At 42.5% G+C, this 15,008-nt stretch overlaps 1 pseudogene; it reads left to right on the top strand.

Annotated features, from left to right (window-relative positions):
- Positions 1–11,435: 11,435 nt before the first annotated feature.
- On the top strand, positions 11,436–13,402 carry LOC128576953 (TAF5-like RNA polymerase II p300/CBP-associated factor-associated factor 65 kDa subunit 5L; annotated as a pseudogene).
- The last annotated feature ends 1,606 nt before the right edge of the window (positions 13,403–15,008 follow it).

The following is a 15,008-nucleotide window of genomic DNA, read 5'->3' as shown; positions in this document are numbered from 1 at the left end:
CATCCCAATAAACCAATCCTAAATTGAAAATATTGTAAGTTGAGGCGGAGCAAGATGGCAGCCATAACAGCTTCCTTGCATCTGGGCACCATGAGTCTGGGGAGATAGGAATCCAGGCATCTCTGGCTGGTGGTATCTGCCTATCATCACCCCGGCGAGGATACAGGGAGTCAGTGAGAGACTTCTGGACCGCAAGAGGAGGACTAAAACAGTGGAAAACCGGCAAGTGGCCGCGTGTGTTCAATCCGTCTAAACCCGCCCGCAACTTCCACAGGCACGAGAACGTAAAGAGCAAGAAAGGAAAATAGGGCAAGGAAACAGATAAAAGAAATCACTCATGAGGAAGAATCAGCAGAAAACTCCAGGCAACATGAAGAACCAGTCCAGAACAACCCTGCCAAGGGACCATGAGGTAGCTACTGCAGATGATTCCACCTACAAAGAAATGTTAGGAATGACAGAAAGGGAATTTAGAATACACATGTTGAAAACAATGAAATAAATGATGGAAACAATGAAGGAAACTGTTAATAAAGTGGAAAATAACCAAAAGGAAATCCAAAAACAGAATCAAATAAGAGATGAACGATATGAAGAATATAAAAAGAATATAGCAGAGCTGACGGAACTGAACAGTCAATTAGGGAACTTAAAGATGCAATGGAAAGTATCAGCAACAGGTTAGACCATGCAGAAGAAAGAATTTCAGAGGTAGAAGACAAAGTTGTTGAGATAACTGAGATAGTAAAAGAGGCAGAAAAGAAGAGAGAGAAAGCAGAACGTTCACTGTCAGAATTATGGGACTTTATGAAGCGTTCCAACATACGAGTTATAGGAATTCCAGAAGGGGAAGAAGAATGCCCCAGAGGAATGGAAGCCATGCTAGAGAATATTTTACAAGAAAATTTTCCAAATATCACCAAAGATTCTGACACACTGCTTTCAGAGGGATATCAGACCCCAGGTCGCCTCAACTCTAACTGAGCTTCTCCAAGATACATTGTGATGAACCTGTCCAAAGTCAAGACAAAAGAAAAGATTCTGCAAGCTGCCAGGAGTAAGCGCCAGTTGACCTACAGGGGCAAACCCATCAGAGTGACCGCAGACTTCCCTAATGAAACTTTCCAAGCAAGAAGACAATGGTCATCTACCTTTAATCTACTTAAACAGAACAATTTCCAGCCCAGAATTCTGTACCCTGCTAAGCTAAGCTTCAAAATTGATGGAGAAATCAAATCATTTACGGATATACAAACATTGAGGAAATTCCCACAACAAGAACAGCTCTACAGGAAATACTTCAACCTGTTCTGCACACTGACCACCACAATGGATCAGCAGCAAAGTAAGAACTCAGAAATTAAAGAACAGAACCTAACCTCCACGCTGATGCAAAAGATAAAACTAAGCAATGGACTCTCACAAAATAAGACAAATAGAATACTACCACACTTATCAATTATCTCAATAAATGTTAATGGCTTGAATTCCCCACTAAAGAGACATAGATTGGTTGACTGCATTAAAAAACACAAGCCATCCATTTGATGTCTGCAAGAAACACACCTGGCTTCAAAAGACAAATTAAAGCTCTGAGTCAAGGGTTGGAAGACAATTTTTCAGGCAAATGGAATTCAGAAGAAAAGAGGAGTTGCAATCTTATTTTCAGATACATGTGGATTTAAAGCAACTAAAGTCAAAAAAGACAAAGATGGTAACTTTATATTGGTCAAGGGAAAAATACAACAAGAAGACATTTCAATTCTAAATATTTATGCACCCAATTTAAATGCTCCCAGATTCTTGAAACAGACCTTACTCAGTCTGAGCAATATGATATCTGATAATACCATATAACAGGGGACCTTAACACTCCTCTTACAGAGGTGGACATATCCTCTAAACAGAAATTAAACAAGGATATAAGAGACTTAAATGAGACCCTAGAACAACTGTGCTTGATAGACGCATATAGAACACTCCATCCCAAAGATAAGGAATATACATTCTTCTCATCACCCCATGGAACATTCTCCAAAATTGACCATATCCTGGGACACAAAACAAATATCAACAGAATCAAAAGAATTGAAATTTTACCTTGCATCTTCTCAGACCATAAGGCACTAAAGGTGGAATTCAACTCTAACAAAAATGCTCGACCCCACCCAAAGGCATGGAAATTAAACAATCTTCTGTTGAATAACAGATGGGTGCAGGAAGAAATAAAACAGGAAATCATTAACTTCCTTGAGCATAACAACAATGAAGACACAAGGTACCAAAACCTGTGGGATACTGAAAAAGCAGTTTTGAGAGGAAAATTCATCGCTTTAGATGCCTACATTCGAAAAACAGAAAGAGAGCACATCAACAATCTCACAAGAGATCTTATGGAATTGAAAAAAGAAGAACAATCTAAGCCTAAACTCAGTAGAAGAAAAGAAATATCCAAAATCAAATCAGAGATCAATGAAATTGAAAACAAAAGAATCATTCAGAAAATTAATGAAACAAGGAGTTGGTTTTTTGAAACAATAAATAAAATAGATAAACCATTGCCCAGACTAACGAGGAATAGAAAAGAAAAATCTCTAGTAACCTCAATCAGAAATGATAAAGGGGAAATAACAACTGATCCCACAGGGATACAAGAGATCATCTCTGAATACTACCAGAAACTCTATGCCCAGAAATTTGACAATGTGAAAGAAATGGATCAATATTTGGAATCACACCCTCTCCCTAGACTCAGCCAGGAAGGAATAGAGCTCCTGAACAGACCAATTTCAAGCACTGAGATCAAAGAAACAATAAAAAATCTTCCAACCAAAAAGTGCCCTGGTCCAGATGGCTTCACTCCGGAATTCTATCAAATCTTCAAGGAAGAGCTTATTCCTGTACTGCAGAAATTATTCCAAAAAATTGAGGAAGAAGGAATCTTCCCCAACACATTCTATGAAGCAAACATCACCCTGATACCAAAACCAGGAAAAGACCCAAACAAAAAGGAGAATTTCAGACCAATCTCACTCGTGAATATAGATGCAAAAATTCTCAACAAAATCCTAGCCAATAGATTACAGCTTATCATCAAAAAAGTCATTCATCATGATCAAGTAGGCTTCATCCCAGGGATGCAAGGCTGATTTAACATACGCAAGTCTATAAACGTTATCCACCATATTAACAGAGGGAAAAATAAAGATCACATGATCCTCTCAATAGATGCAGAAAAAGCATTTGATAAAATCCAGCATCCTTTTCTAATTAGAACACTGAAGAGTATAGGCATAGGTGGCACACTTCTAAAACTGATTGAAGCTATCTATGACAAACCCACAGCCAATATTTTACTGAATGGAGTAAAACTGAAAGCTTTTCCTCTTAGAACTTGAACCAGACAAGGTTGTCCTCTGTCACCTTTACTATTCAACATAGTGCTGGAAGTTCTACCCAATACAATTAGGCAAGACAAGGAAATAAAGGGAATCCAAATGGGAGCAGAGGAAGTCAAACTCTCCCTCTTTGCTGACGACATGATCTTATACTTAGAGAACCCCAAAGACTCAACCACGGGACTCCTAGAAGTCATCAAAAAATACAGTAATGTTTCAGGATATAAAATCAATGTCCACAAGTCAGTAGCCTTTGTGTACACCAATAACAGTTCAAGATGAGAAGCTAATTAAGGACACAACTTCCTTCACCATAGTTTCAAAGAAAATGAAATACCTAGGAATATACCTAACGAAGGAGGTGAAGGACCTCTATAAAGAAAACTATGAAATCCTCAGAAAGGAAATAGCAGAAGATATTAACAAATGGAAGAACATACCATGCTCATGGCTTGGAAGAATCAACATTGTTAAAATGTCTATACTTCCCAAGGCAATCTACCTATACAATGCCATTCCTATCAAAATACCAACATCGTACTTTCAAGATTTGGAAAAAATGATTCTGCGTTTTGTATGGAACTGGAAAAAGCCCCGTATAGCTAAGGCAGTTCTCTGTAATAAAAATAAAGCTGGGGGCATCAGCATACCAGATTTTAGTCTGTACTACAAAGCCATAGTGCTCAAGACAGCATGGTACTGGCACAAAAACAGAGACATAGACACTTGGAATCGAATTGAAAACCAAGAAATGAAGCTAACATCTTACAACCACCTAATCTTTGATAAACCAAACAAGAACATACCTTGGGGGAAAGACTCCCTATTCAATAAACGGTGTTGGGAGAACTGGATGTGTACATGTAAAAGACTGAAACTGGACCCACACCTTTCCCTACTCACAAAAATTGATTCAAGATGGATAAAGGATTTAAATTTAAGGCATGAAACAATAAAAATCCTCAAAGAAAGCATAGGAAAAACACTGGAAGATATTGGCCTGGGAAAAGACTTCATGAAGAAGACTGCCATGGCAATTGCAACAACAACAAAATTAAACAAATGGGACTTCATTAAACTGAAAAGCTTCTGTACAGCTAAGGAGACAATAACCAAAGATAACCTACACAATGGGAAAGGATATTTGCATATTTTCAATCAGACAAAAGCTTGATAACTAGGATCTATAGAGAACTCAAATTAATCCACATGAAAAAAGCCAACAATCCCATATATCAATGGGCAAGAGACATGAATAAAACTTTCTCTAAAGACGACAGAGGAATGGCTAACAAACACTTGAAAAAATGTTCATCATCTCTATATATCAGAGAAATGCAAATCAAAACAACCCTGAGATCTCATCTAACCCCAGTGAGAATGGCCCACATCACAAAATCTCAAAACTGCATATGGCGTGGATGTGGAGAGAAGGGAACACTTTTACACTGCTGGTGGGACTACAAACTAGTACAGCCTTTCTGGAAGGAAGTATGGAGAAACCTCAAAGCACTCAAGCTAGACCTCCCATTTGATCCTGCAATCCCATTACTGGGCATCTACCCAGAAGGAAAGAAATCCTTTTATCATAAGGACACTTGTACTAGACTGTTTATTGCAGCTCAATTTACAATCGCCAAAATGTGGAAACAGCCTAAATGCCCACCAACCCAGGAATGGATTAACAAGCTTTGGTATATGTATACCATGGAATACTATTCAGCCATTAAAAAAATGGAGACTTTACATCCTTCATATTAACCTGGATGGACGTGGAAGACATTATTCTTAGTAAAGCATCACAAGAATGGAGAAGCATGAATCCTATGTACTCAATTTTGTTATGAGGACAATTAATGACAATTATGGTTATGGGGGGGAAACAGAAAGAGGGAAGGAGGGAGGGGGGTGGGGCCTTGGTGTGTGTCACACTTTATGGGGGCAAGACATGATTGCAAGAGGGACTTTACCTAACAATTGCAATCAGTGTAACCTGGCTTATTGTACCCTTAATGAATCCCCAACAATTAAAAAAAAAAAAAAAGAAAGAATGAAGAGTAATCTAACGTTTCAGCAGTAGGATATTTACCAATAACAATAATGTCAGGAAACTCATTATTGTACAGATTTAGAAAAAGAGGAGCTCTTTGCCTTGTAGTTGATTGGAATGTACAATAGTAACAACATTAGGATGTGAAAAAGTAATTATTAAAAATGTTCAGTGTTAATCTCCTTGACAAAACAGTCCCATTTGCCATACTTTGTCCTCCAGAAATAGACTGGGGAGGACCTTGTCATCATCACTCATGTGTCTCCACTACTCAGTGCTGAACTGACCATTTCCCTAGCTGTCTCGGTATCTTCAGGACCCCTGACACTGCTCCATCCATTATGCCATCCAAACAGGAAAATCTATCTCAAGCTCACTTCCCTGTCTTAATGGACTATGGGAAGATTCCCCCCAAGCATTGACCTAGACCAGTGCTCAGGTCCCTACTCCTGGAAAGAACTGTAGCCATTAGACCTCATCTCTGTCTGGGAGGAATCTCCCTTCCTGTCCCCTCTTTGTGTCCTCAGAGGCCCTCCTTTCCCTAACAGGTGTCTGAGGAAAGTGATTTCCTAGCCAACAGCTATCCCTGTAGCAGGAGACAGTGCTTCAGGATACTTTCTTTGAGAAACACAAGTCAAAGTGAATAAAAAATGCCTCTTGTTAGGAATGAATACTTACTAAATCGACCTCTGAGGTCCTCCCATTGGGGTGGTTTGTAGTTCCTTAGGCAACTCAATCATTTCCATAAATTGAAGATTTTTCAAAGTACAGAGGAAATATTGTAACTTCCAATGGCTTCTGATTTCTGTCTTGCCATAAACCTCCCATATAGCAAAAGGAAAGGGGACCAAACCTGACTCCTTACTGGAAATGCCGGTAGAGTACACACAGGGTGAACAGAGATTAACCTCCTCAAGGGTATATGCCCAGACACCTTTACTAATGATCTGCCACCAGCAAGTCAAGATGCCCAGGCTGGCAGGTTTTACCCTTGTCTCTGGCAGTGTGTGTGGTGAGCAACCCCTTTGCTGTCCATCTCTGTGGTTAGGAATTTTATGTTTTCATGAAAATTAATGAAGAAAGAATCTTTATACCTCACCAGCAGGGTTGTCATGAGATTAAATCCAGATAGTAGCATTAAGAACCTGGAGCTGTGTCCTACTAAACAAACTACCTTATAAATAGTAGCTGTCTTTTCTCCCTGGATTAGGGAGTTTATTAGCAGCTTAAGGTGTCCCTCCAGCCAGGGCCCCTTATCCAGGATGCACATCAGAGACACCTGGTGAGCTTTATTTAAGCCCTCATCAGAAACTCCCTTGTTCGTGGAAATAGGATTTCTGTGTCAAAGGCCATTCAATTTATCAACATGTAATAGTATGTGCCTCAGAAAATGGATACATCCATTTGGCACCAACAATTCTAGGCATTACCAGCATTTGTCCTTTTTGCCAATTTGATCTGTTCGTTTTCCCTAGATTTGCCTCATTGGAAATGTCATTGCCTCAACATACCCTAGGGTTTCTCCCCTAGGGTTGTCAGAGTTAGCAAATAAAAATACAAAATTCATTGAATTCAGATTAACAAAATAATATTTCATGCAAGGTCTAGAGACACACATCTAATAGGATGTGCATCTATCTATCTATCTTTATCATCGATTTATCTAAAGAAAGGGGAGGGGAAGGATTGGTTTATTTTTGGAATTGGCTAGTGCTATTAGGGAGGCTAGAAATCTAGAATCTATAGGGAGTCTTTGTGGACTGGAGACCAGGAAAGAGCTGATGTTCAGTTTCCTTTCAAAGGCCATCTGCCAGCAGAACTCATTTCTTCTTCATGGGAGATCTGTCATTTTATTCCATTCAGATCTCCAACTGATCACTTCTCAGACTTTTGGCTAACACTTATGCTGACCTCCAACTGATTAAATTAGCCCTACTCACATTATAGATAGATGGCAATCTGCTTTACACAATGTCAAATGATTTAAATTCTTATCTTATCCAAAAATATCTTCAAGAAACCTTCAGATTAATTTGTTTGACTACTTACCTGGGTACCATGGCCCAGTCCAATTGACACATAAGATTAATCATCAGACACTAAAATATTATTTGTTGTTTTTCTGAATCCAAATTTAACTGGATGTCCTCTACTATATCTGGCTACCCAACACATAGAGGATTCTGTGGAGAATCAAGGTCCTTCAGACAACAGGCCCAGCTGACCTCCTAGCAGACACCTAGCGGTCATACCTGTCAGTGCACTCTCTTGTATGAGCTACACAAGTGGAGTCTCAGGATGAATGTAACTGCAGAAGACAGAAACCACAGAGAAGAAAACACCCAGGTGAGCCCAGTTAACGTAGAAAATCCTGAGATAATAAGAGGCTATTTGAGGATATTGGTTAAGCAGAAATGAAAATCCAAAGCATTATGGATTTGGTGAACTTGTCCTCTTTTTCTGTGGTCTGTTATTATTAAATAAGAAACAGATTTTTTTATCTTTGAAAGCTTAGTAGGAATTTCTTATAATTTTGATTATAATCAGAGTGTAGCTTCTATGGGACTAGAGATTTATGAACATGTCATCAATCCTGATTTGAAAGCATTTCCAGGGGAAAATTTCACAGTGTATAACTTTCCCATTACTCTTGGGATTTAGAACCTGATCCCATATGATGAGCTTTTACTGCAGTCATGTACATTAAGGTAATGAGAGGATGTGGCTACAACCCACTCCATGTGGAGGACCTCAGAGGTTGGCTTCGTAGATATTCATTCCTAACAAGAAGTATTTTTTATTCACTTTGACTAGTGTTTTCCAAGGAAAGTGTCCTGAAGCACTGTCTCCTGCTACAGGGATAGGTATTGGCTAGGAAATCACTTTCCTCAGGCACACCTACACAAGTCTTCTCCACCAGATAGCAGAGAGATATGCAGTTCAGTCCTTGGCCTTTGTGACTGTCCCAATGCACAGTCTTGGTGGACTATTCTTGGATTCACTCATAGGAAGCCCATGTGCCAACAAATCCAAGTCACATTTTCCGGTACCATGTTTGATGAGGAATAAAATCCATGTATATTTTTCTTTTGTCATATTTCTTAGTTGGTTTAGAGCTGAGACTAGAAGAAAAAAGGCATTTTAGGGACCTCTTTAAGATCCAAGCCTTGTGAAACAGGACCATAGGAATAGTTGGGGAGCCAACGAAAGACATGGAAAAGGGGGAAGAGCTGTGGGCCTATTGTAAGACCACCCCCTTCAAGGGCAGCTCACTACACAGAGTTTTGAAGAGAGAAGGCTTGAACTGAGCAACAGGTTTCTCCTTGCAAAGGAGTGTGTGAAGAGGCTAGAAAAGTTTTCCTCCTGTGTGTCCATCCACATCGAAGAAAATTAAAGGAATGAGGGATAAGAAATTTGTCAAGGCAAATCATTGTATGGATCAGTTGACTAGGTTTCTGCCTACTAGGTGAGTATTTTACTATAGGTCTGCTTTCCTGAAATAACTCTGAGATATCTTCAATGACATTTTTTGGTGTTTCTAGATCATTAGTGAAATGACTGTACACTTTCTTAGTCTGCCCAGCATGGTACAAGACAGACGTCTGTGTTGTCTTGACCTTTGTTTGTTTGAAAAGTGACCTTAGGGGCTCAGCACCCAGAACCCTAGGGGAGGGTTCCTAGGGTTCTTGGAGATGAGCTAGTCCTCCTATGGGGCACATGTAAAACACACACCGCAGTTAGGAGTTAGTCATCTCTGGCAGAAAACTAAGACCATAATTCTGTGACTAAATGATCTGGGAACACCAAAACAAAGTCATTAAATATCTCAGAAGTATTTCAGGGAAGCATAGCTAGGACAAAATAGTCTTTTAGTGGGCAAACCCCTAGTCAGTTAAAACATGCAATGGTTTCCTAACACAGTTCTAATTTCCCGTCCCTGTTAATTTCCTCCACAGGGATGGGCATGTAGGACCAAAACATGTCTAGCCTCTCCGGGCATAATTCCACCAAGTGCTTGGCTCCCAGTTTAGCTCCTTTGATTATTAAGTTTTCTTAGGTGGTGGCCTAAAAAATGAAAGTGTTTTCTTTCCTGAGAAAGGCAATGGGACAGTGCTCTGTGCCCAGGCATTTCCAGCGTCAAGGAGAAGCCTTAGCTTTGAGGTTGCCCTGGAAATCTGACCCCATTATGGCAACTGTGCTGGGTTTTCATAGAAACCTACAGTGTGGCTGGGCGCCTATTCCTCAGCTGCTAGGCCTGTGGCCACATACACGTGGGCTGGCGGGTCCAAAACTGGCCGGGACCTACCAAACAACGACAACTACAACAACAACAACAAAAATAGCTCGGAGTTGTGGTGGGGGCCTGTAGTCCCAGCTACTTGGGAGGCTGAGGCAAGAGAATTGCCTAAGCCCAAGAGTCTGAGGTTGCTGTTAGCTGTCACGCCAGGGCACTCTCCCGAGGACGACATGGTAACACTGTGTCTCAAAGAAAAAAAAAAAAAAAAAGAAAGAAAAAGAACATAGAGTGAGTAGGGACCTACTTTAAGATGTTTGGATTTACCTGCGGGGCGGGTGCCCCACATGGCAGCTGAATCTCCCTAGGGAGTGAGGAGACGAAGGGATCCCACATCCAATTTCCTTTGTGCCTGCTTTGGGACTTCATTCTCCCCTGTCTCTTGAGGGATAGATGGGACCCTCCTGGCCCCAGTGAGGGTGGCATCCTGCTCCAGGATGTCCTGCTGCTACTTTCCTTGTGAAGGTGGGCATCAGAGGATGAGACAGGTAACGATCCTGCCTGAGCCCAGCCTCCCCCTCTGTAAAATGGGCATTCTGTCTCACTCCTGGTAGCTCTTCTTGCAGGTGACTGAACTTCTATCAATCAGGTATCTGAAGGGGGCAAGTTCTAAGTATCTGCATCATGATGGCTGCAGAAGTTTCTCCAGATTTGAATGGAAACAGTCTTCAGGAGACCCAAACACTTCCATTCCAGGTGGAATATGGCACCTGATTCTAGTGAGTTTATAGATCTGAACAAAACATGTTGTGGGATAGCTCCAATGAGTCTCACAAAATAGTGTCAAAGAAGCTACTTTGATGTCATCATTGGAAAAGAGCTTTAGCAGATGGCATTCCTTCCCATCAGTAACTACAGGCTTTGTAGTTGCTCTTGAGGGCCATCTGAGAGATATCTTACTTTATCATTAAAGAATGAATTTTTCACTTAGGGAAGGAGCTTGATGTTTAACATGATTTGCAATATTAATTAATTAATTTTCTGACTACCCTTTTTTTTTTTTTGAGACAGAGTCTCACTCTGTCGCCTTGGGAAGAGTGCTGTGGCATCACAGCTCACAGAAACCTCACTCTCTTGGGCTGAAGTGATTCTCTTGGCTAAGCCTCCTTCTTAGTTGGGACTACAGGTGCCTGCCACAATGCCCGGCTATTTTTTGGTTGCAGTTCTCATTGTTGTTTGGCAGGCCAGGGTGGGCTCGAACCCGCCAGCTTGGTGTACGTGGCTGGCGCCCTACTCACTGAGCTATGGGTGCCGACCCAATTCTCTGACTCCTTAAATAATAATAATAATAATAATCAGTAATTCCCAAGACTATCTCAATGAACGTTGATACATGCAGTTAGTTAAAAGGTCTTCCTGGCAGTTTGAGATTATAAATGTGCATCCTTTCGTGGTTTCCATGTTTTTATCTATTTTGCAATGCATTTTTCTAAGATCGCAAAAGTTTATCAAGTGTTCACATCGTTCAAATGTCAAGTACAGGCCACCCGCTGTGTGTCAGTCGGTCATGGAGCTGCTGCTCAGGGGCACAGTGTGTGTGTGGGGGGGGGTTGCGGGGCTCGGAGGCCCAGCTGAGCCGGCTGTGGGAGTGACACCCTACAGCAGAGACCATGGAAGCAGAAGCAGTCCAAAGGAGGCGGAGGTGGCGGTGGAGGCTGCCAGGGAGAACAGAGCCGCCCAGGGATGTTCAGTCATGAAACAAGTGTGCACAGAGCAGATTCAGAGAGCAGTGTCCAGCTACCTCAAATGCCGGCAATACTTGGGCTCCAATGGTTCCTTAAAGCAAGCACTGGGGCACTCACAGACTTGCTGAGGACATGGCAGCCAAGCAATACAGTTCAGTCAGAATCTGGTTGTGCCAACATAGTCTCTGCAGCCCTTTGCCAGCCAGAGCCCCATCAATATGAAGTACAGTTTGGACGACTGCGGGATTTGCTCACTGATTCTGATTCCCAGCACAGCCACGAAGTGATGCTTCTCCTCTATCCTCTCTTTGTCTACCTCCATCTCTAGCTGGTCCAGAACAGTCCCAAGAGCACAGTGGAAAGTTTTTACAGTCACTTCCATGGAATGTTTCTGCAGAATGCTAGCCAGAAGGATGTCATTGAGCAGCTACAGATCACTCAGACCATCCAGGACATCCTGTCTAACTTGAAGCTCCAAGCATTCCTAGATAAAAAGTATGTCTTCCGTCTCCAGGAAGACAGCTACCACTACTTTATCCACTACCTCCAAAGTGACAACAATACTGCCCTGTGCCAAGTCCTTACCTTACATATTCATCTCAATGTGCAACCTGCCAAGACAGCAGACTACCAGCTCTGTGCCAGGGGCAGCTCCTCTCTCGGAAAGAGCAATGGCTTAGAGCCCCCTGATGTGGCTAGCCCTATTCTACAGAATGAGGCCACCCTGGAGGTCCTGCAAGAGAACATTAAACAAGTCAAGGACGGACCTCCCTCCCGCATTATCATCTGCTTCTATGCCTTCTATAACACAGAGCAGCTGCTGAACACTGCAGAAATCTCCCCTGATAGCAAGCTGCTTGCTGCTGGGTTTGACAGCTCTAGCATCAAACTTTGGAGTTTACCATCCAAGAAGTTAAAATCAGAGCCCCATCAAGTAGACATGTCCCGCATCCACTTAGCTTGTGACATTCTGGAAGAGGAGTATGACGAGGATGGCAATGCCAGCACAGATGTGAAGATACTGCAGGGACGCTGTGGACCCTTGTACAGCACGAGGTTCCTCGAAGACAGCTCAGGCTTGCTCTCTTGCTCTGAGGACACGTCCATTCAATACTGGGACCTGGGGAGTTTCACCAAGACTGTGTTATACCAAGGACATGCCTACCCCGTGTGGAAGCTGGACATCAGCCCATATAATCTGTACTTCACCAGTGGGTCGCATGACTGCACTGCCAGACTGTGGTCATGTGATCAGACGTACCCACTGAGGATATATTCAGGACACCTGGCAGATGTGGAATGTGTCAAATTCCACCCGAATTCAAACCACTTAGCCAGAGGCTCCACCAACAAGATTGTGTAGCTGTGGAGCACACAGCAGGGGAACTCGGTGAGACTCTTCAGAGGCCACCATGGCTCTGTGCTTTCTCTTGCCTTCTCTCCCAATGTTAAGTACTTGGCATCAGCAGTCGAGGACCAGTGCTTGAAACTGTGGGACTTGAATGCTGGGACCTTTTACAAAGAACTGAGAGGCCACACAGACACTATCACCAGCCTCTCCTTCAGTTCAGACAGCAGCTTAATCAGGTTTGCCTCCATGGACAACTCGGTACGCGTCTGGGACATCAGGAACACTTACCACAGTGCACCTGCTGACGGCTCCTCAAGCAAGCTTGTGGGTGTGTACACCAGGCAGATGAGCAGCATCCTGAGTGTGCAGTTCATGGCCTGTAACCTTCTTCTGGTGACTGGAATTACACAAGAAAATCAGGAACATTATTTTTTTTTTTTCTTTGTTGGAATGGACTGGCGCAGTGGTGGAAGGCCTTCAGTTGTAGTCCTTCCACAAGTCGAGACTGAATCACTGACTGTGAAAGAGCACCCTGCTCCCCGGTCTCCTGGGCCCTCATCCCAGGCAGGTCTTCCTTCACTCAACCCCCCAGCATCAAAGGCCTGGGTTGGGGTTGGAGGCTGAGGCAAGGCAGTGGTGAGTGGACACAAGGTCTAGAATTAGGATGCTCCAGAGGCCCCGTGGCATGCCCTACACGAATGAGCACCTTCCTGTCTCTGTCTCTTCTGTCTCGTCCCCTGCCCAGGGCTGGTCTGCTTAGAGGGTGGTTGCGGAGCACTCTAGAAGCCAGTGGCTGAGGTGTCGCCTATGGTCCAGCTCTTGGTGGAAGGGAAGTCCTAATTGGTAGAGGGATGTTGGGGTGGAAACTAGGAAATGGGAGGGGATGATCCTGACCAAAAGTCTTTCCTTTTCCATAATTACAGAGAACCAGGATTTTTTATTAGTGTTATTATAATTATTACTATTGGCTCGGCGCCTGTGGCTCAAGTGGCTAAGGCTACAGCCACATACACCTGAGCCGGTGGGTTTGGATCCAGCCTGGGCCAGACAACAATGATGGCTGAAACAAAAAATAGCTGGGCATTGTGGTGGGCACCTGTGGTCCCAGCTACTTGGGAGGTGGAGGCAGGAGAATCGCTTTAGCCCAGGAGTTGGAGGTTCCTGTGAGCTGTGATGCCACTGCACTCTACCCAGGGCAATAGCTTGAGGCTCTGTCTCAAAAAAAATATATTATTATTATTACTGAGAAGAGGAAACCTAGCACTGGCAGAGGGGACCTTCTCTGCTTTTCTTCTTTAGGTTTGACTTTTGGCACTGGCTTTGACATTTGGAATTTTGAGGTTCAGCGAATTCAGAGAATTTGGTAGCCCAGTGTATTAGAGAAAGGGAAATTTTGGGTGGTAGATTGATCTCCTCAGTTGACATGTTCCTGGAAGTGGGTGAGTGGGTTTGATTGAGAACATTTGGGCTCTTGGGCTTTTGCAGTGATGGTGGGGAAAAAATTCATTCCATGGCTATACTTCTATTATGAATTTTCTCTGCTCAAAAGAAAGAAAATGATAAAGAATAACTTGGAGTAATAAATCACAAGATAGAATTAGAGAAATGTGGAATTTCCAAATGACCCTTCAAAGGTGTAGCTTTTTCTGTATTTTTCTTGCCTGTGATGATCTGTTCCCACCTCCTGCACTGCAATTCCAGGAGGCACGAATATCAGAGTATGCTCTAGGAAAATCCAAGGTCTAATTTTTTGAAAAAGGATTAAATATTTCTGTTTTCTGACGAGTTTCTTTGTTTGTTTGTTTTTTTTTTGTTTTTTTTTTTTTTTTTTTTTGCAGTTTTTGGCCAGGGCTGGATTTGAACCTGTCACCTCCCATTTATGGGGCCAGCACCCTAGTCTTTTGAGACCTAGGCGCTGCTGTTGTATTTTGTTTTCTATTAAAATACATTTAGGTTTTTTTTTTTTTTTTTTTTTGAGACAGAGTCTCACAGAACCTCCAACTCTTGGACTTAGGCAATCCTCTTGCCTTAGCCTCATGAGTTGCTGGGACTACAGGTGCCCACCACAATGTCCAGCTATTTTTTGGTTGCAGTTTGGCCGGGGCTGGGTTCAAACCCGCCACCCTTGGTATATGTGGCTTGCGTCCTACCAACTGAGCCACAGGCCCGAACCCAAATACATTTAGTTTCAAAAGAAAATGTCAAGTACAAGGATTCAGTATTTGCAAAA

Source organism: Nycticebus coucang, chromosome X (assembly GCF_027406575.1).
Source record: "Nycticebus coucang isolate mNycCou1 chromosome X, mNycCou1.pri, whole genome shotgun sequence".
NCBI classification, from domain to species: domain Eukaryota; kingdom Metazoa; phylum Chordata; class Mammalia; order Primates; family Lorisidae; genus Nycticebus; species Nycticebus coucang.
This window is presented reverse-complemented; position numbering and strand designations above follow the sequence as displayed.